The sequence below is a fragment of the Anabrus simplex genome, chromosome 3 (genome assembly GCF_040414725.1).
Source record: "Anabrus simplex isolate iqAnaSimp1 chromosome 3, ASM4041472v1, whole genome shotgun sequence".
Taxonomy (NCBI): Eukaryota; Metazoa; Arthropoda; class Insecta; order Orthoptera; family Tettigoniidae; genus Anabrus; species Anabrus simplex.
In genome coordinates this window covers 61,118,924-61,142,142 of record NC_090267.1, presented here as the reverse complement: position 1 = coordinate 61,142,142, position 23,219 = coordinate 61,118,924, and the positions used below count along the sequence as shown (strand labels likewise).

General features: G+C 41.9%; 1 protein-coding gene across 3 annotated transcripts in view; it reads right to left on the bottom strand.

The window, feature by feature from the left end:
- The window catches only part of LOC136865968 (organic cation transporter protein), a 224,244-nt gene that overhangs the window by 43,917 nt on the left and 157,108 nt on the right, over positions 1 to 23,219 (bottom strand). Inside the window, exon 1 of one of the 3 annotated variants that reach the window (XM_067142545.2) lies at positions 19,219 to 19,400. The exons of the other annotated variants lie outside the window; for them this stretch is intronic. The gene's annotated coding sequence lies outside the window, so the exon portion shown is untranslated. Of the gene's footprint in view, positions 1 to 19,218; positions 19,401 to 23,219 lie in introns of those variants that run through there. 3 annotated transcript variants of the gene reach the window in all.

Here is a 23,219-nt window from a genome sequence, read left to right as displayed (position 1 = left end):
GTAACATAAACTATAGGGGTTCTGATGGGCCATACCCCTAATGTTTAATCAATCCCCACAGCATAATCGTTGTGAAGGTAGACTACTGCTCGCTTCAGTAAGTTTGCATAATAAGCTATTAACACTGATTTGCACTTAGGGCTGTCGTCCAGGTAGCAGATTCCCAAGTTTCTTCTTAACTAATTTCAAGAAAGGAATTTGGTCAATTATTACAATCCCTAATTCCTTTCCCTTTAAAGAAATATTTGCCCTTTGTACTTTATCCCCAATACTATTTAATTTTGCTCTAAGAAGTGCTTTAGAGGAAACTCAAAGCCGAGATTATGGTTTTACGTTCGGTGAAAAATTCATTGTCCGTCTCTGTGGTGTAGTGGTTGGCATTTGCCTGGTGTGAAAATGGGAAACCACGGAAAACCATCTTCTGGGCTGCCGAGAGTGGGGTTCGAACTCACTATCTCTCGAATAATGGATACTGGCCCCACTGAAATGAAATGTCGTATGGCTTTTAGTGCCGGGAGTGTCCGGGGACAAGTTCGGCTTGCCAGATGCAGGTCTTTTTATTTGACTCCCGTAGGCGACCTGCGCGTCGTGATGAGGATGAAAAGATGATGAAGATGGCACATACACCCAGTTCCCGTGCCATCAAAATTAACCAATTAAAGTTAAATTCCCGAACCTGCCGGGAATCGAACACGGGACCCCTGTGACCAAAGGCCAGCACACTAACCATTTAGCCATGGAGCCGGACTTAAGCGACTTCAGCTATCGAGCTTGATAAATCGCAGCAGATTACGCTACTGCGTGTTAAGATGATGTCGGTAGAATACAGTATACCTGTTAAGACATAAGGCTGCAGTACAAGAATAGGAAGAAGAAGGTAACTAGAGCCACATAGTCAAGCAGGACAGAGCCGAACAAAGCGCACATTAGTGACACAGACATAAGAGTGGCGTGGTCGTAGGAACTAGAGTCGCATTAGTAACACTCTGTTGTAGAAAAATAATGAACTAACATACAGTACGGGCTTCGTAATTCCAGGTGGACGGTAACAAAACTATCTCGAATAGAAAAGTACGAATTTACGAACGTACACGAAAACGCATGTGAACAAAAAAATGTACCTATGTTAAACATTACAGTACAACAGATAGGAAAACCAAAACGTACAGATTGCCTTACACTAAAAGAAATTTTAAACTTTCTTTTGCAAATTAACAAAACACTCTAGGCAACCTTCTTAAGTTAAATGTTAACTATTTCAGTAATGATGAATATAAAACAATTATTTTATTGAATATGTATACGTGATGATGATGATGATGATGACGACGACGACGACGATGATGATGATGATGATGACGACGACGACGACGATGATGATGATGATGATGATGATGATTGCTGTCTTAATGTCATCGGCCCTTAAAACACGGAAAGTGTCCTCTGTTTTAACTCGTAGTGAATAAGAAACAAAATATAAATTGCTCGAAGCCTTTCCCGATAGATTCATGAAGGGCAACCCGTGTTCTGTTCTGCCACACGATACACTAGCAGCATATCATGGTATTCGTGGTATTCATACACTGGCATTATTCAAATACTACTACTGATGCTACTACTACGAAGTAACTCGCGTACTAGTACGGACGATAATTCGCATCTCCGACAGCTGTTATTCAGGTCAAGGCCAGACAGACCGGTTTCATGCAGGGGCGGGGAACCCGTCCAGGCACATCCCCGTCGCTAGGAACAGCAGACAACCGAACCGGCACGTGACAGGTCTAGTGCTTTTGTCGAACTGCTTACGTGGAATATTCTCCCACAGTGCGATTTCAATATCATGGTCTTTTGGGAGTCCAACTCACCGTATGCAGAAACATCCCGTGTTGACGTGTACGTAAATAAAGTTTATTAGGTCAATGAAAGAATGCATGGGATAGGATTTCCAAGTGAGTAGTATCGGAATTGAAATGTCAAAACACATCGAACGTTTTACTTCATACCAGTAAGGGACATGTTATAAACATAAATTAATTAAACGTACCTTCCTTTCGTGCTTCCAACTGAAGAGAACATGTTTAAATGTAAATGAAAGCCTTCTGGCTTACTGCTGATTTTGCAGTGCCTATTAAACTTATCAAAATAAACGTTGCCAGGCTGAGTGGCTCAGACGGTTCAAGCACTGGTTTCATAAACTTACCAGGCTCGATCCTGGCTCAGTCCGCTGGTATTTGAAGGTGCTCAAATACGACCGCTTCTGATCGGTAGATTTACAGGCACGTTAAAGAATACCTGTGGGAAAAATTCCGACACCGCGCGTCTCTATTGGCACGTAAAGATTTATTATTATTATTATTATTATTATTATTATTATTATTATTATTATTATTATTATTATTATTATTATTATTATTACTGGGCGAGTTGGCCGTGCGATTAGGAGCGCGCAGCTGTCAGCTTGCATCCGTCGAAAAGCCACTAACAATATTATTATAAAAACTGTGTTAGTCTATTATTACTAACTGTTATGAAAATAAATTTAATCGCCCCACTCAAACTTCGTAGTTCGTAATCTGTCAGAAAACACTAAAGAAAATAGTGAACTTTTAACAGGTCCGAATTATTATTAATATTATAATTGCAGACTTGTCTCCGAAATTACCGAAACATGTAGTTACTAATTCTTTTACGTCGCACCGACACAAATAGGTCTTACGGCGACGATGGGAGAGAAAAGGGAAACAAGTAGGAAGGAAGCGTTCGAAGTCTAATAAAGGTACAGTCACAGTATTTCCCTGATGTGAAAGTGCAAAACTACAGAAAACCATCTTCCCGGCTGCCGACAGTGGAGTTCGAACCCAATATCACCAGAATACAAGCTCACAGCTGCGCGCCCCTAACCGCACGATCAACTTACTCTAAGCTCCAATGCCGGTCTGAGCAGCTCGGACGATTAAAGCGCTGGTCTTCTGATCCCACCTTGGCAGGTTCGAAGGCGGCTCCGTTCGGTGGTATTTAAAGGTGCTGAAATATGCCAGTCTCGTGTTTGTGGATTTACTTGCATTTAAAAAAGTACTGCGGTACAAAATTCTGGCACTTCAGCGTCTCCGAAAACCGTGAATATTAGTTAGTGGAACGTAAAGATATTAGTAGTAGTAGTAGTAGTAGTAGTAGTAACATTATTATTACGGAAGTTTTAATTAAACGGGTCCGTTACATTACCTATCGGCACTTACTGTCCAGTAATTAGCCTTCTGTCCACCTCTGTGGTATAGTGGTTAGTGTGATTAGCTGCCACCCCCCGGAGGCCCGTGTCCCATTCCCAGCTCCGCCACGAAATTTGAAAAGTGGCACGATGGCTGGAACGGGGTCCACTAAGCCTCGGGAGGTCAAATGAGTCAAATGAAAGTGGTTTCCCGTAGTTTTCCACTTCTTCAGGCAAATGCCGGTATGGTACCTAACTTAATGACACGGCCGCTTCCTTCCCTCTTCATTGTCTATCCCTTCCAATCTCCCCATTCCCCCGCAAGGCCCCTGTTCAGCATAGGTGAGGCCGCCTTGGCGAGGTACTGGTCATTCTCCCCAGTTGTATCCCCCGACCCAATGTCTCACGCTCCAGGACACTGCCCTTGATGCGGTAGAGGTGGGATCCCTCGCTGAGTCCGAGGGAAAACCAACCCTGGACGGTAAACAGATTAGGAAAAAGAAGAATAAGCCTTCTATTAGAAATGCCTGGCGGCAATTCCACAGTAGACCGAGCTCGATAGCTGCAGTCGCTTAAGTGGGGCCAGTATCCAGTATTCGGGAGATAGCAGGTTGGAACCCCACTGTCGGCGGCCCTGAAATGGTTTTCCGTGGTTTCCCATTTCCACACCAGGCAAATGCTGCGGCTGTGCCTTAATTAAGGCCACGGCCGCTTCCTTCCCACTCCTAGCCCTTTCCTGCCCCATCGTCGCCATAAGACCTATCTGTGTCGGTGCGAGGTAAAGCAACTAGCAAAAAAAATCCACAGTAGCTATTTTTCCCTCGAGCAATGTTCACACAGGGTTGCAACTACGGTGTTTGAAATCTGTCTCATTAATAACCTTATGACTGAATACATACAGCCTTTTCTTTCAGTGTCCACCGTCCTTTCATTGACCTGAAAAGTTTATGAATAAGCATGGACAACTCGCATTGTCTATTGTCAGAAATTCATCGTAGACTGTCTCAATAACAGCACAGAAATGTTGCGTTCATTTTTCATTTGCTTATTAACTATTTCCTTTCATTTTGTCAGCTTGGGTCACTGAGTAATGCAATTGACGTCTTATAAATCACACACAACTACACAATACTTGATTCGCATGTATGTGCTGGTACGTATCTTCGAGGTCACTGTAAGGATTCTGTGTACATTTCACACAGAGTACCCTAGACCGGTTTTTGAGTACAGCAAGTGGCCTTGCACGTGAGTCATCTTCTTCTACTTGCCAAGCCTTTAGGGGAAGTGCACAACAACATGTGTTGGCTTGCGATAAGAAACAGGTACAACAAGCCCTATACTCTGCTACTGTACTTCCACTACGCGTGGACAGAATGACGTAACCGGCATATCCTGCTACGGCCGTTCAAAACACATTAGGTTCTGAAATATTTGGCTCAGTTATGGGCAAACTAATAGGACAAGGTAAAAAATACATAGCATATATTGTGAGATGTATTTTTCTTTGCCGACTAGCTTAATATCTGGACGTATACCCCTAACACCCTCTTATTTCTTGGAATATACTTCAAAGTGATGCATCTAAAGACTGTTATTACAGTTCTTATACAAGTCGATAATTTGCTATGCGTTGCGATCTTGTTAAAAAAAGTGCCCCGTAATATTCTTCTGGACTCGAGTAACCGCAACAAATCACAGCATTCATTTGCGACCTTGGTCTTGAGTCGTGTGCCATCACAGTTCTTTCGTAATGTTTGGTAGGGATTACGTAAATTAAAATAAGAGTTATACGTGTTACAGAACAGCATATTTGAAAAATACAACTAATCGAAAATTAAGAAAAATTTGAAAAATATTCACAAGAGTATTTGAGACAAAATATTGAATTTAAATCAACAGTGTAGCTGTAAGTTTGCATTCCAGTCACAGTGAGTTCGAAACACACAGTTTGTAGCCGTGAAGATGCTTTTCCGTCTTCCTTTCATTCCTCTGGTCCCGTCTCCTCGCAGATGATTGTTGAAAATCATTACGTATATTTTATTTCATACTATGAGGTAATTGCCTTTTTTCGGACTCAAAAGAGTACGGAAAATGACACGTTACCACAGTGTAATTACTTTGAACACTATTTATTTATTTAATTTATTGTTCAACAGGCATTACTTCCTCTTTACAGAACATTTCCATTTCTTACTTATAATGTTACAAATGCTTTTCCGTAAAACTTAAAATATGAAACCTATACTTATGAACTATGGACAGTGGTAAGTGTGTGTTTCAACTTAATATTTTAATTTATCCTAAATTATACATTGTTAATCTAAATTAATTTAAGGAGTAAGCTATTCCTGATACACAAGTATGCTACTCTATTTAATGTATGTCTTCTCTCAGTGCAAGTTCCCCTTTGACCAACCTTAACAAGACACTCTCCTTGTAAAATATGTCCACGTTTGGCATTTAATTAATTGACTGAAATATTCTGTTTAATGGTGAATTCATATGGTGCTTTGTGTTTGACCTTTGAATAAAGAAAGTTAAATTATTTCTATTCCTTCCAAATCTTGTTGGATTTGTTGAACTTCGTTGTAAATACGGATAGTCAGAGAGATCGTGAATCAAGAAGCATCCAACTTAACCTTTTTGAATTGTTTCTCTGTCTAATTGCACCACCACTGGTACTAAATATTTTCATTCCTCCCCTGAGGTGGGAGGCGGGCCTCCTGGACGGTGAAGCCCTCTCTCAGACCAGGAGGTTTGTATTGGAGAAGGTGAGAGGGTTGGCGGCCGTGCCCTATACTAGGAAGTGTCTTGGCATTCACCTTAGTGCTGGAGAATGGAAAAACACGGAAAACTATTCTTAGGACAGCCAACAGTGGCGACCAGTACCTCGCCGTCTCCCGAATGCAGAGGCGTAGTACCGTGGCCACCCCTCCTCTCCTCGGTTGGTCGTTCAGAGTGCAGAGTTCTCGGACCACGGACCAGTCGTGGCCACTTGTGGGCCAAGACACAATCTGCTGTACATTCGCCGACCTGATTACACCACTGTGGTTCCGTACTCATCTACAGCTCAAGTAATCTGCCGCCATCACAATACTGTCTAATGTATGGATCAATCCATTTCCAGCAGATAAATAATGCATGGAAAGTATGTCCGTGATACAGAGAAGTTCGTGATAAATCCTTGAATAAGTATCATGTGTCTCCTGGTGGGATGAATACAAATACAATTATCTAAAGACATCTATTGAGAACTCAGGGAACTAGTAGTCATGGTGAAACGCTTAGCTCCGAGCGAGTTGACCGTGCGGTTAGGAGCGCGCAGCTGTGAGCTTGATCTGGGAGATATTGAGTTCGAACCCCACTGTAGCGTCTCCGAAAACCGTAAAAGAGTAGTTAATGGGACATAAAACAAATAACATTATTATTATTGAACCCCACTGTTGGCAGCCCTGAAGATGGTTTTCCTTAGTTTCCCATTTTCACAGCAGGTAGATGGTGGGGCTGTACCTTACTCAACGCCACGGCCGCTTCCTTCACGCTCTTAGCCCTTTCTCATCCCATAGTCACCATAAGACCTATCTGTGTCGGTGTGACGTAACTTTTATATTACTTCTCACTCATAATAGTTGCATCTACAGGCATCAACATCGATATTTTACTATACTTTGGCTGTCCATATCTTTATTATTATTTTTACTGAAGGCAACATTTGCAATGCCTTTCACCTCCCTTATATTGATTATTGTTTCTATGTGTTATTATCATGCTATTTTGTTTCCCTCGATTACTGAGCTTCAAGAAGGAGACTGTACAAACTTTACTTTTCGCTGCATTTATACACTCAGTGTACAAAAAGTTGTGTAACTGTTTGCGGATATGTTTCGTTTTATTTATTGATTCACTCTTCAGTTTTGTTTGTTGTAACATATTTAGTGCTAAAGTACTGGCACGAGAGACTTTCTTTTTTTTCTTATTTGTTTTACATCGCTCCGACACAGATGTGTCTTATGGCGACGATGGAATAGGAAGAGCATAGGAAGTGGAAGGAAGCAGCCGTGGCCTTAATTAAGGTACAGCCCCGGCATTTGCCTGGTGTGAAAATAGGAAACCACGGAAAACCATCTTCAGGGCTGCCGACAGTGGGACTCGAATCCACTATCTCCCGATTACTGGATACTGGCCGCACTTAAGCGGTATTCTCTATATCTCGAAATTTCGATAACTCGCAATAAAATTTAGCTCCCGAGGTAATTCAAGATATCAAGGTTTCACTGTGTATATATCTACTATTTGTAAATAGAGGAATTGCCACTTGGTTGCACCTGTCAGCAGTTTATTGTACTGAGTGTAACACAGCACAACTGTAAACTGTAAACATTTGCTGTCTCTCGCAACACCGCGACACGATCCTCACATAAGACATGCACCAAATTATTGAAAAATAATTACAAAAAAGAAATTACAAAAATATCATATTTTAGTTATAAAATGATACTTTGTTGATGTGTAGTGCACCTGAGATCGTATTATGCACAACGTTTTGCTGAAAATTTAGCTTCTGTCACATATTTATAATCACATAAGTCGAATTGTAAGTAAAGGGTACAGACCTTTGCACATGGTTATGAGGGTATTTAGGGGTTGTAGTAAGGATGTAAAGGATAGGACATATAAGTCTCTGGTAAGACCCCAACTAGGGTCTGCTTCCAGTCTTCGCCAGCATTACTCGATCCAAGAACTGGAAAATGGCCAAAGAAAAGCAAGTCGATTTGTGCTGGGTGATTTCCAACAAAAAAGTAGCGTTACAAAAATGTTGCAAAGTTTGGGCTGGGAAGACTTGGGTGAAAGGAGACGAGCTGGTCGATTAAGTGGTATGTTCCGAGCCGTCAATGGAGAGATGGCATGGAATGACATTAGTAGATGAGTAAGTTTGAGTGGCGCCTTTAAAGGTAGGGAAGATCACAATATGAAGAAAAAATTGGAATTCAAGAGGACAAATTGGGGAAAATATTCGTTTATAGGAAGGCGAGTTAGGGATCGGGATAATTTACCAAGGGAGATGTTCAATAAATTTCCAATTTCTTTGAAATCATTTAAGAAAAGGCTAAGAAAACAACAGATAGGGAATCTACCACCTGTGCGACTGCCCTAAATGCAGATCAGTTGTGACTGATTGATTGACAATAGTGTAGCATGCCGATAAGATGTTGCTGTAGTAGCAATCAGTCAATTCACTTTCGAACGGGCTCTCTCTGCGCGAAGTTAATATTAGACTAGGCTTATCAGTTGTGCGGTTTAATATTTTTTAAACGTTTGTTGAAAAGTTTTAGATTTTTTATTTCATTTTTTGTAATCGAATAAATTGTTATAACCCAGACTTCGGTATCAATTATAGAGTATAGTTCTGTAGTTACCGGGCGAGTTGGCCGTGCGCGTAGAGGCGCGCGGCTGTGAGCTTGCATCCGGGAGATAGTAGGTTCGAATCCCACTATCGGCAGCCCTGAAGATGGTTTTCCGTGGTTTCCCATTTTCACACCAGGCAAATGCTGGGGCTGTACCTTAATTAAGGCCACGGCCGCTTCCTTCCAACTCCTAGGCCTTTCCTATCCCATCGTCGCCATAAGACCTATCTGTGTCGGTGCGAGGTAAAAGCCGCTAGCAAAAAAAAAAAAAAAAGTTCTGTAGTTATTGGAAAATGAAACCAATTAAAGTTAAATACGAACATCTACTGTAAGTGGTGCACGGTTGGCATTTCTGCAGCTTAGCCTTTAAACAACGAAGGCAGTCAAATAAGTACAATTAATTATTTTTTGATAATTTTACGATATTGAGTAATCCCTTAGTTTCAATCAATCAATATTCTAAAGGCTAATCCCTTGTCGATGCCATCACTCCCTTCTTTCATTGGCTATTCGTTTCACTTCAATGTAATTGTCACAATATGACCTCTTCTTGATGTCGTCCAAATGCTTCGTCCTAGGTCTTCCTCTTCCTTTCTCACGCAGCACTTTCCCCTCAAGAATGTTAGTGATGAAAGTGTTGTGTCTGATGGCATGTCCAATAAATTTTAATTTCCTGTTTTCCAGTTTCTTTAATAATATTATCTGTTATTTAACTTCCCTTAAGACTTCCAGGTTGGTCCCTTACTTTATACAACTTAAATATAATTATATTGCATCATTTCTACCTGCTCTAATTACATTTATGTTAGTTATTCATAGGTTTTTACATTTTATTTGAAGGGGGCCAGAATTTTTATTTTGGCAGGCGAGCCCGAATAGCATTCATTACGCTCCTGGCTAAATCACACGTCATTCTTCCCTATATTTTATTGATTACCATATCAGATGAAGTGGAAAATCATCAGGCTCCATTGAAGACCTCCTGATGATGAACAGAACACTAGCCATCTGCCTCTTGAGTGTCTAGTTGGTTAAATCTTATGAATATCGTTTCGAGCATCCTTCGTCTTTCATATATTGCGAACGCCACATCAGAGCTCCTCATAGTCCATGCATTTCAGTATGTGACTTTTAAGACAGCTGGAAAGCTCTGTGTCATTTCCTTTTTCTGACAGTTCAGCGCTAATGACCTTAGTATCTTAACCTCGGTCCGTAACAGTACAGGCTGTCACGAGGCTGACGTGTTTCAGCATCTTTAAATACCACGAAACTGCTAGGTCCGGCTAGATAGATCGATAGCATGTTTGGCACTTGACTGGAGGAACTGAGTTCGACTTAATGAGATCAACGGGCCCATAGTACCTAGTGCATCCTCAATATCATGAGACTCGGTCTCAGTGCTGTCATTGAGAAGGACATGTTTTCTAATCTAGAAAGGCGGGAAGGACTACTGTCGCTCAGACCTAGAATCACCGACCGAAGAATCACGTACATTACATTAAAACGCGGCTAAGGTCGAACGGATTATTCACAGGCTACCCTGAGACGTGGGAGAGTGGTCATGTGACGGCTGGTCTGCACATAGCTACCGACAGCCCTGTAATATAGTAAAAATCAATTATGTCTATTATTTCTAATACAATCAGTTTTCAGTGGGCGTCCATGCAGTCGTTTTTGTCAATATTTTTTGAGAGGATTGGTAGCGATGTATGGGTAACATGAGTATGTGTTACCTGGAGGCTCCGTGTTCGATCCCCGGCCAAATCAGGAATTTTTATCTGGACCTGACGGCTGGTTCTAGGTCTACTCTGCCTACGCGATTGCAGTTGAGGGAAATTCTGACGGTGACATAGTGACCCCGGTCTAGAACGGTTGCGAGGATTTGCACTCTTGAATTCCACCTTCATCTTCATATTATGAATTTTATTTATTTCTCTTTATCGTTAGGGCGTACTGATGACCATGGGGCGCATATTCGTCGCGCTGTTCAAGCGTCATCTTTATATTCTGCAGATCTGCGGACTGAGCAGCTGTCACAGGGTAGGATACAGGTCTTTCCAGGCCGGTAGCACCAGTTGATTTTGTTTATAATATACATAATGCGGAGACGACATGTTTTAAAGGTTTGGTGCTTGTAGGGTAAACCTACCTAATTTCGTGATATTAAGGATGGTAAGTAATATATCAAAACAAATACTCGATCTCGGAATTTTATATTTTACATGCTGAGTACCTATACATTATTCTACAAACACATGATAAAGAACGTTCAAAAAATGCAAAACATTTGGAGTTATAACATGTAATGAGCGAAGTGGGCATGCTACCTAATTTCGTGATAGCATACCTAATTCCGTGACACAGTATACCTAACTTCCTGATAATGTACTTAACACCGTGATAACTTTTCTGAACATTGTTACAGTTCACTTCACGCACTTTTCACTCATTTTCAGTATCGGTATCGTTGTCACTGACATATTCACAAATACTACACATAAATACAATAGCATCAGATGAATCAATGGAATGAAACTTTCATGGAACCATCGCAAACAGAAACAACATTCAATCCAAGGACTTTTCTTCCTCCCATTACTCTAGCTGTCGTTACAGGTGGCGCAGATGTCATCATTTTTCTTGTCTGACTTCTGCTTTTCCGTAGATACCGGTTTCACTGTAGTGATAAGTGTGGTGGAAGCTCTGGCCTGATCAGGAACATGCGGCTGGTATGCGGTGGAATAGTCACAACGATAATTTCATTCTTGGATGCAATTTTCAATACCTCCTGTGTCACGTGACTGACATGGGCATTCATTATCAGTATCACAGGTCTTTCTGCACCAAGGCCTCGAAAAAATTCCTTGAACCACTTTAAGAAAAGTTCATTGTTAATCTATCCACTTTGTGTCAGGGCTACTGAGGCATTAGGGAGGCACAATTCGTCAATGAATCTGACATTCTCACTCCTTTAAAAATGATTACAAGTGGACGGAATTCACCTGCAGCATTTCCAGCTTGCACAATTTTTCACTTCACTGCATGGAAACTTGTCATTGCTTGCATACTGTTTTTTGGCCATAGCATACGCAACATGTCATATTCGGTTAACGTTCAGACCGATTCCTATTTCCTGCATTTTTCTATGAAATTAACTAAATCTCCAGTTCACTCGCAAGGACAAACGGTCTACCCATTTTCCAATAGTCTTTTAGAGTACTCCACGGAACGGTGAAATGTTTAGCAGCCTTGTATATAGACCACTTTTCCTCCAAAACGTTCTGAAGCGCTCACCGAAGATCATCTGATGAATAGGCTTGTCTTCTTTTGTTCACAAGACCCGTTTTTTTTAGCTTGTTGCTGTTTTCCTTCTTCACACATTTGCTTAACGCTGGAGTCATTATGCCTGAATTGGACACAAAACGTAAGAGTCGTAGTCATTTTCCTAAGCAATTATTTCATTAATAACGCACTTAAATCCAACTCTGACTACTGATATTATAAGTGTGTTCCTTAGAGAATATAACTGCATATACTTGTCTGAATAATTACTTGAGCAACTTACCTTAATAACGTTTTACTACAGGAACAGACCAACAAGTAGCGTGTTTTCATCCACGCAACATACAATCAACTGTCTGTCCTTCATCCAGTGGCAATTCCCGCTCAAAATATTTTCCCCGTGTAAAGGCACTCCTGCTATGTATTGAGGACTGGTGGAACTCAATGTAGAACACCTACCTTACTTCAGGATCAATGATATGTCGCGTATCACGAAATAAAGTATGTCACGAAATAAGGTAGGTTTACCCTATGCTGTTCTGCTTAGATTTAATAAACGCAGAGCCGTTTGACCTCCTTCCCACAAAATATTCATTTCTCTGCTCTTATTTTTAAATCACTTCGGAAATTGGGAGTTCAGAAAAAACATTTTTCACCTCAGGAATACCGCCTCTCAGCTACAGAGAAGCAAAGAATGTATGAATGGACTTCCCTAGATACCATGCCCAAGTCCACTGTTTGTTTCATCTAACAATTGTGACTGGGTTTTGTACGTTCCTGTCTTCTGCTCACTGTTTAGAATAGAAAACCATTGGAACTGAACACTCTAGCATCTTCCACACGTGAACTGACTGCAAGACTTCGTCTTTTTTGATCGTTGCTTCGCTGATATCTTAGACTTTAATTTCCTGACGCCTCATTTTAGCACCGTCATCGGTTTTTGCCATTTCCCATAATCATATCACCTCTGGAAATGTTATTCGATGATCCAACCTGCCTCTGACACTCTTTTAGCATCTCGCAGCAAAACATAATTATGAAGATCATCTTTTTTTTTCTTGCTAGGGGCTTTACGTCGCAACGACACAGATAGGTCTTATGGCGACGATGGGATAGAAAAGGCCTAGAAGTTGGAAGGAAGCGGCCGTGGCCTTAATTAAGGTACAGCCCCAGCATTTGCCTGGTGTGAAAATAGGAAACCACAGAAAACCATTTTCAGGGCTGCCGAGAGGGGGATTCGAACCTACTATCTCCCGGATGCAAGCTCACAGCCGCGCGCCTCTACACGCACGGCCAACTCCGCGGTATGAATACCATCCCCGAACACCAGCGGGATTAATGATATTAAAATAAAGATCGGGAGTTATGAAGATAGAAGTCAATGTTGCCACAGGACTGGTAAATATCTGTATTTGTATTAAGAGATAACTGTAAATGAAGGTTAGAAGTTGAAAGGACTCGTGTTGTAGCCTATTTCTTCCGTCAGTAATGTGAGATTTATAAATAAATGGCAAATAATATTTGTAAATAAAGGTTACAGATCCCTTCATATTATTATGAGGATATTTACGTTTTTTGTGAGGATGTTAAGGATACTGTGTACAACTCACTGGTAAAACCACAATTAGAGTAGGGTTTCAATATTCGGGACCCTCACCAGAATTACCTGATCCGAGAACTGGAAAAGATCCAAAGAAAGCAGCGTGATTTGTTCTGGGTGATCTCCAACAAAAGAGTAGTGTTACGAAAATATTGCAAACTTTGGGCTGAGAAGACTTGGGAGTGTGGAGGCGAGCTGCTCGACTAAACGGTATGTTCCGAGCTGTCAGTGGAGAGACAGTGTGGAATGTCATTAGTGGACGAAAAAGGTTGAGTGTAACTTTTGAAAATAGGAATGTTCATAATATGAAGGTAGATTTGGAATTCATGAGGACAAATTGGGGCATATATTCATTTATAGGAAGAGGAATTAGGGATTGGAATAATTTATCAGATGGGATGTTTTATAAATTTCCAAGTTCTTTGAAATAATGCCAACGGCCGTAGCCGTGTTGAAACACCGGATCCCGTGAGATCTCCGAAGTTAAGCAACATTGGGCGTAGTCAGGAGTTGGATGGGTTGCCACGCGCTGGTGGTGGGGGGTAAGGGACTGGAGGAGCGGAAAGGAACTGCCCACCCTGCCGCACGTAAACTCCGGCTCAGGAACACCTCTACGGAGGTTCGGACCTGCCTTCGGGCAGAATAACCCTTACCTTACCCTACCTTTGAAATAATTTAAGAAAATTCTAGGTAAACAACTGAAGGGGAGTCGGCCACCTGGGCGACTGCCTTAAATGCATATCAATTATGATTGATTGATTGATTTAATCCCCCGCCTTAAGATATAATTACCAGATAGGCCTATATCTCCTTATGGTAAAGGAGTACCGATCCTTAAGCTCGGTCTATTTGAGAAGTATCGTTCCAAACCGAGGTATGTCCACCTATGGACAAAATTGACTTCGATGCAGTTTCGTGTGTCCTTCCTGCGCTATTGCATGCTGCTAAATGAAATTATAGAGTTGACGTACATGAGATACACACACTTATATCAAGATGCATCAAACCCACAATTTTTGAATAGAGGAAAGTGAAATTTTATGCCTTGCTTGACATTTGCTATAAAGTTCCCACCATCGGCTGTCCTGAGAATGGTTATCCGTGGTGTTCGATTCTCCTGGACTAAGGTGAATGTCGAGATAGCTCCTAGTATAGGTCACGGCCACCACCCCGCTCTCCTTCTCATTCACCGCTCCAAATCTGCTTGGCCTGAAAGAAGGTGTTGTCCTCTGAGAGACCCGCCCTACCCCTTCAGGGCACGGAATGAAAACTTTTGTAGTTAGTCACCAAATGTGTCACCAAGGAACGTTTATGTGTCGACATTGAGATCTTAGGTTCCGGAGACCGAAACTATCAATCATCTAATGTAGCAGGTATTGGTGAAGCTATGTATGTGGAGCTCTATAAGTACAGTTAAATACTCACGTAAGCCTTGGTTATATTGACAGATAAACTATGTAATATCACTAAAAACATGGAGACAAGAATACCTGATACATGTCAATTCATTCTAATATGTGTGAGACAGAATAGACGGAAGTATAGAGTCCCACAGTCTAAACTAAACAGAATCCCTACAAGATACTAACCTCTTCTCTGCTGTGTTTCTCGGTCTACCGCATGGCAAGTTATGGTAACGCATTCATGCCTGCAACCGTGCTCTGCTGGGTTCCCTTCCGTCTCTAATTAGAGACTTACTGCACCTAGTAGTATCGTATTTAAAAAGAGATGTTATAAATGGTACAAAAACGCAAGGAATTTGTAGATAATTTAAATTTTGTTAATGTTATAGCATCTATCAACAACGTATCTTTCGCTAGGATTTGTTTTTTAGTTATAGTTTAAGCTAGAATAATTTACCTTATTAGGTATATAGCGGTCCGCCTCTGCGGTGTAGTGGTTAGTGTGATTAGCTACCACCCGTGGAGGCCTGGGTTCGATTCTTAGCTCTGCCACGAAATTTCAAAAGTGGTACGAGGGCTGGAACGGGGTCCACTCAGCCTCGGGAAGTCAACTGAGTGGAGGGGGGTTAGATTTCCACCTCAGTCATCCTCGAAGTGGTTTTCCGTGGTTTCCCACTTCTCCTCCAGTCAAATGCCGGGATTGTACCTAACTTAAGGCCACGGCCGTTTCCTTCCCTCTTCCCTGCCTATCGCTTCCAATATCCCCATCCCCCCCCAAGGCCACTGTTCAGCATTGCAGGTGAGGACGCCTGGGTGAGGTACTGGTCCTACAACCCCGTTGTATCCCCGACCCGAAGTTTCACGCTCCAGGACACTGCCCTTGAAGCGGTAGATGTGGGATCCCTCTCTGAGTCTGGACGGTAAACGGATTAGAAAGGAAGAAAAGGTATACAGCGTCTTCGAAAACGGTGGACCTGCTTAAAAACAAGAATAATTTCCATAGTAATAATTATTTCAGTAAAAAGATTTGTAACTGCCCGAGTTACATTGCAGGTGATGTATCGATATAGTGCATGTGCGTGATATCGCAGCGATCGGAACACAAAAGTGCGCCCCATCACTAGGGCTACTTGTTACAATGAGAATGTTCGATTAGAATCTCGATTACAAACATTTTGAGAGAAAGTGAACATGTGTCACTGTGGATCGGTGTCAGCCTCCGGATCCCAAGATAGCGTATTTTTGACACGATATTGGCATTTATAAACGATCTCTGGTGAAACATTTGGTGTTGACACGACACAATTAAAAACTCAGCCATAGACGCCCGAGAGAGATTCAGGGTACACTGCCATCTAGTAGACTTAGAGTAAATGGAACGTCGAAATTGACGAGCGAGCAGCCAGACAGTGTTAAATTAAAATGCCTGCACACAGTAGCAGAGGCCATACGATTATTATTAAAAATCTTTACTAGCTTGTGTAATATGAATATTTAAAATCAGGTCCACCTTTCTCGATGACCCTGAAGAATTAAGAACATTACGGCTCTGTAGTTGGATAATGTAGTGTGTATAATATAGTTTGTCATAAGAGCAGGTTGCATAGCCAGAGCCACTCCATATACAAAATTCAATAATAATAATAATAATAATAATAATAATAATAATAATAATAATAATAATAATACACAACAAAATCCAACGAAATAAGATACCAAAAGATGGAAGCTGCATACTAACACAAAATATCTACAACAAGTAAAAAGAAGAAAGCAGTATCTCCAAGTACACAAAACTTAGGCATTACAATACAGTGATTAAATCAGAATGATTTCGTGAGTCAGAAACGCTAATTTTGACCAGGAAAGCAGATATTGGAAACAATGAGGAAAAGGAACGCAAACCCACAAGAAAAATTCCAGACCCAAAACTCTCAGACGGACAATACCAACTTAAAAGCAAAGAAGAAATCAAACAATAGGCCTGCACGAATATTCTTAGTGACATTAGAAAAACCCAGGTTAAGATACTATGGACGTATTAAAATAATGGACGCAGACAGACTTACAAAACAAATATTCGAATTCTATTTAAACACGAGTCACGCCAAAACAGACACAATGAAATGGATTGGCGAAATCAAAAACTGATCTGAAACATTCAGAAATTATCACGAGATGTCCAAAACCAGATGTCCAGATACAAAATTCACGAATGGCAATTTGACTGAGAGGAAAGATCAGAAAAGAAAACCGGAACAACTTGTTCTGAAGACAGAAAGGAAGCTCACGGTAAAAGAATGAAAGGAATATGAACACAAAGGATGGGAAATGGACGCCTTTAGGTACTTTTCATACTATTAATAGGCTTATTCGCTAATAATAATATTAATAATAATAATAATAATAATAATAATAATGATAATGATAATAATAATAAACCATTGGTCACCAAAATTGTGACCTGGTAAAACGTGCCTCTGAACGCAGATGTAACAACAATCCCCTTCTCACTCAATCACTTCCTTGAGCTTAGAAGAGGTAGGCCTATCGTTCGGTTTTTCCACAGAGCTCTGTGGAGATTACTCCAACTTTTGAAATGCCGGTTACAAAACCACCAAAAACATCCACAAAAGCGTGTATTTTGGTCGGAAAGGGAATGTAAGCACGTTTTCTACATTTAGCCTATAACGAGAAGTGAACTGTTTCTATTCTCTCTTACCGAGCTTGATAGCTGCAGTCGCTTAAGAGCGGCCAGTATCCAGTATTCGGGAGATCGTGGGTTCGAACCCCACTGTCGGCAGCCCTGAAGATGGTTTTCCGCGGTTTTCTCATTTTGACACCAGGCAAATGCCGGGGCTGTACCTTAATTAAGGCCACGGACGCTTCCTTCCCACTCCTAGCCCCTTCCTGCCCCATCGTCGCCATAAGACCTATCTGTGTCGGTGCGACGTAAAGAAAATAATAAAAACAAATCTCTAAAGTATTAATAGGTGTCAACAACAGTGCCGACCCCGTGGTGTAGGAGTAGCGTTCCTGCCTCTTCCCCGGAGGCCCCGGGTTCGATTGCCGGCCAAATCAGGATTTGGATCTGAGGGCTGGTTCGAGGTCCACTCAGCCTACCTGATAACAATTGAGGAGCTATCTGACGGTGGGATGGCGGCCCCGGTCTAGAAAGCCAAGAATAACGGCCTAGAGGATCCGTCGTGCTGACCAAACGGCATCTCATAATCTGCAGGCCTTCGGGCTGAGCAGCGGTCGGAGGTGTTGCGCCGTGAGATTTGGTTTGGTCCACAACAGTGATATGCATCGACATTATATATCATGTCCCAAAGGTCGTAACTAAATTACCGGTAAGTTCGACTTTCATGAATATGTTAAGAGAAGGAAATTATCATCATACAGTCCATGTCAACTGTGAAGAGTTGACTAGTTCTTTACGACGTTAACATGTTTGTCATGATGTGACTATTTATATACGTAGGTACGCTTAGATTTGTGAGCAGTATTTTGCCCGTTTAAACAACATCCGGGAAATACTAGGTTCGAATCCCACTATCGGCAGCCCTGAAGATGGTTTTCCGTGGTTTCCCATTTTCACACCAGGCAAATGCTGGGGCTGTACCTTAATTAAGGCCACGGCCGCTTCCTTCCAACTCCTAGGCCTTTCCTATCCCATAGTCGCCAGACCTATCTGTGTCGGTGCGACGTAAAGCCCCTAGCAAAAAACAAAACAAAACAAATCATAAGATCACTCAGAATTTCCGTAACAGATGTAAGATTTCAGGCCAATTAACAGTCGCTACCCATGACGCAATCGCTAACTGAAAGGCTAGTAGGATAAGATAAATATTTCAGTGTGATGGTGACCATAACAGACAATTAAAAAAGAAAACAATATAAGTGATACGTATTATTAATAAACGGTTTTAGCCCAATACTAAACGTAATTTCATTTCTTTTTGTACCCGAAGAAAGCACTCGAATTCTCCGGACGAAATGAAAATACATTTTTGCTAGTGGCTTTACGTCGCACCGACACAGATAGGTCTTATGGCGACGATGGGATGGGAAAGTCCTAGGAGTTGGAAGGAAGTGGCCGTGGCCTTAATTAAGGTACAGCCCCAGCATTTGTCTGGTGTGAAAATGGGAAACCACGGAAAACCATCTTCAGGGCTGTCGACAGTGGGATTCGAACCCACTATCTCCCGGATGCAAGCTCACAGCCGCGCGCCCCTAACCACACGGCCAACTCGCCCGGTAAATGAAAATACTGATGCAAGTGTATTAAGAAAATACAAGAAATACCAAAATGATACCAACCTTGTATTCACCTCAAGTCTCTGTCCACGGAGCAATTAGCCGGTCCTCTCCCAGACAAATCCACGTGATCAGGCACCAGTTATGTACAGAGGAAAGAGGGAAGATTGCCTCTGGTTCTGTTCTTATACGTTCTGCAGAACCTTATTATTACACGAACCACTCGCTTTATGTGTAGCGCGAGGTGAATTAGCCACTGTTAATATCGCGGTAGTTCCAGGTATCAAACATCACGTTGTTTATATTCTAAGTCACGTACCATTTCCAGCTGGTCTCTGAAAATCGCGCTCTTATCACCGTCTTACGAGGACGTGTGATAGAATTGTCCTTGGCGCACAGTTCAGTTTAGTATCCATGTTCAAGTCGTTTCAGAGAAGGGATAAGTCATAAAATCTTACTTTGGAGGTAACGAATAATAGAAAGTGTTTTTCTTCCAATAACGTACCAGTCATAACATATGTTTATAAATATATAGCCAGTCTGAATTCCATAACATGAGTTTTACTATACAACAAAGTTGCGGTCACAAGGAAGAAAATCTGGCGAGTTGGCCGTGCGGTTACGAGTGCATAGCTGTGAGCTTGCATTCGGGAGATAGTGGGTTCGAACCCCACTGTTGGCAGCTCTGAAGATGATTTTCCGAGGTTTCCCATTTTCACACCAGGCTGTCTCTTAATTAAGGCCACAGCCGCTTCCTTCCCACTCATACGCCTTTCCTATCCCATCGTCGCCATAAGACCCATCTGTGTCGGTGCGAGCTAAAGCCAATTGTAAAAAAGGAAGAAATAGGTCACAAAAGTCAAGGAATACAGCAGAGGAAGTTATCACGATGACTACGCACATCTCAAATATCTACAGGCTACTTGTGATTATGTAATATGTTCGTTGGTCCTCGAAATACCGTTATGTGACAATGTTGAGGGGAAAATACTGACTCGCAGTACACGTAGTTCATGCAATACTGGTCCGACTCGTTGTCTGAATGGTCAGCGTTGAGGGCTTCGGTTCAGAGGGTCCCGGGTTCGATTTCCGGCCGGGTCGGGATTTTTCTCTGATTAATTCTTCTGGCCCGGGGACTGGGTGTTTGTGTTTGCCCCAACACTTTCCTCTTCATATTCAAACAACACACTACACTACCAACCATGACAGATACACGCAATAGTGATTATATCCCTCCATATAGGGTCGGCGTTAGGACGGGCATCCGGCCATAAAACAGGGCCAAATACACACGTGCGACGCAGTTCGCACCCGCGTCCCCACAGGTGTGGGGAAAAGCGATAGAAAAAAGAAGGAAAAGTAGTTCATGCAATACTCAACCTTAGATTACAGAACCTTTCTGGTCAGAGTTCTAAGGTGAAATATTATCACACAGCGGTTTTTCTAGGAGCAATCACATTAAGTTATTTGGTGGTTTGATGAAAACAAAGTAGGCAACATAGGCGTTATAGGGGCTACAAAATGAATATTTCTACTTACCAAGTGGCTGTGCGGTTTGGATTTTTTTTTTTTTTTTTTTTTTTTTTGCTAGTTGCTTTACGTCGCACCGGCACAGATAGGTCTTATGGCGACGATGAGACAGGGAAGGGCTAGGAGTGGGAAGGAAGCGGCCGTGGCCTTAATTAAGGTACATCCCCAGCATTTGCCTGGTGTGAAAATGGGAAACCACGGAAAACCATTTTCAGGGCTGCCGACAGTGGGGTTCGAACCTACTATCTCCCGAAGCGGTTTGGATCACGTAGCCATCAGTTTGCTTTTGGGAGGTAGTGCGTTGCATCCCCACTGTCGGCAGACCTGAATATGGCTTTTCCGTGGTTTCCCGTTTTCCCACCAGCTAATTCTGGGGCCAAGGTCACTTCGTTCTCACTCCTAGCCCTTTCCTATCCGATCGTCGCCTTATGATATACATCTACGTCGGTGTGACGTAAAGCAACTTGTAAAAAAAAAAAATGTCTAAAAATTTATCAACCAATCACAGTTGTTGGAAACGGTAACTTGTTTTAAATTGAAATGTGCAGGTATCCAACAATGCCTCATTCTTGGAAACCTGTCCGACACTTCGAAAATAAAGATGTCGGCCACAGAAAGGCAAGGACCACGAAGGCATCGAATGCTCTAATACCGCCGGGGTCGGAAAAGAACAAGACAACTCTTGTCTTCGAGGTCGGATAGGATAGATGAAAGTGAGGAGTCTGGCAAAAGTAAGTTGAAGCAATGCCAAGGTCCCACGGTCGCCATTCCATGCTCCCTTGTTACGAGCTTCTGGGACCATTTTAGTCACCTCTTATGACAGGCCGGGGATATCTTGGATGTATTCTGCCGCTCCCATTTTAAGGGCCCCGTGGTCGAGTGTAATAATGTAAAATATATTGCTTCACCGTGTGACGTTCATTTGTTCATTATTCAATGTCTGTAACGTATGAATGTAAGGTACTTACATTGTCAGTTTCACATAACGAGATAAAATGGGGCTGCTTTGTCGGGGTGGTAAAGGCGTGCTTGTTTTACCCGGAAGGACATGGGTTCGATTCCCCGCCAGGAAGTCGAGAATTTTAAGAAACGAGATTTCCATTTCCGGAGGTGCACATGGCCTGAGGTTCACTCAGCCTACACCAAAAATGAGTTCCAGGTTAATTCCTGGGGACAAAGACGTCCGGGCGTAGAGCTATATACTCTACGCCACCAAGTGCCTCCCACCATTCCAACGGCCTTCATGATTTTGCTTTGCTTTATAACAAGATATAATGTAGGCCCACACTTTAACTTACGGCGGAAACTAGTCTAAATATGCTATATTTTTAGCGATTGCAGAATAGACACCTGGAGTAAAAAGTTCAGATGCTGACATTCCTGCAAAACTCCTATAGGACGAAATTTTGGCGTCTCCAAAAGGCATGAAAGTAGTCAGTGTGAATTTATTTTATATTTAATCCATTCACCGACCAGGGTTGGGATTTTCCCCCCTACTCAGTCAGTAATCAAACCTCTGCCACCTCAAAGGCAGTTTCCAGGAGTGTGAGACATTTGGTCGGGTTTACAACTGGGGAGGAGGACCAGTACCTCGCCCAGGCGGTCTCACCTGTTATGAAGAAAAGGGGCATTGTGCGCAAAGGGAAGATTGGAAAGGATAGACAAGGAAGGAAGAAGGGGCAGCTGTGGCCTTAAGTTAGGTACTATTCCGGCATTTCCCCGAAGAAGAAGAAGAAGTGAGGAAATCACGGAAAACCATTTCGAGTATGGCTAATGTGTGATTCGTACCCCCTCTACTCAGTTCACCTCCCGAGGCTGAGTGAACTCCATTCCAGTCCACGCACCACTTTTCGAATTTCGTGGCAGAGCCGCGAATCGAACTCGGGTCTCTAGGTGTGGCAGCTAATCACACTAACCACTACAAAACAGTCAACAGTTAACAAATAACTGAACAACACTGGAATATACCACTGTATTATTTGGAAATGAGTTACTTAACTCGCTATGAGCTCCCCTAATTTCAGAGTGCTGATTAGACTATGTAGAAATTGACTTATTATAGAGTGCTGGAAAGTTAGTTCATAGTGAATGTGTACATTTATTTCCATAATTAAGGCCAGGGAAAGTGTTTGCACAAGAGTGGTCATAAATTTAACTCGTGTGCCTATGCAACATACACCCTCAAGAACTTGCCACTCAGTTCCTCTCTTAGCATGAGTGACTTCCTAGAATCCAACTTCACTGTGGTGTGCTACTTGTCAGAGAGTTGCTGCACAAAGCTCAATTAACAGAGGCTCACAACTGTTATGTAAACAGTAAATGTGTGCTTAATAATAATAATAATAATAATAATAATAATAATAATAATAATAATAATAATAATAATAATAATAATAATAATAATTAGTGGACCCGTGCTACTATGCATCGTTCGTTATAAATAGGTCAGATAACTCGTTTTGATATGCCTGATTTATGCATATTGTTTCGCCAGCCTTTTTCAATAGTTTTATGAACATTTAGTACTGGTAGAT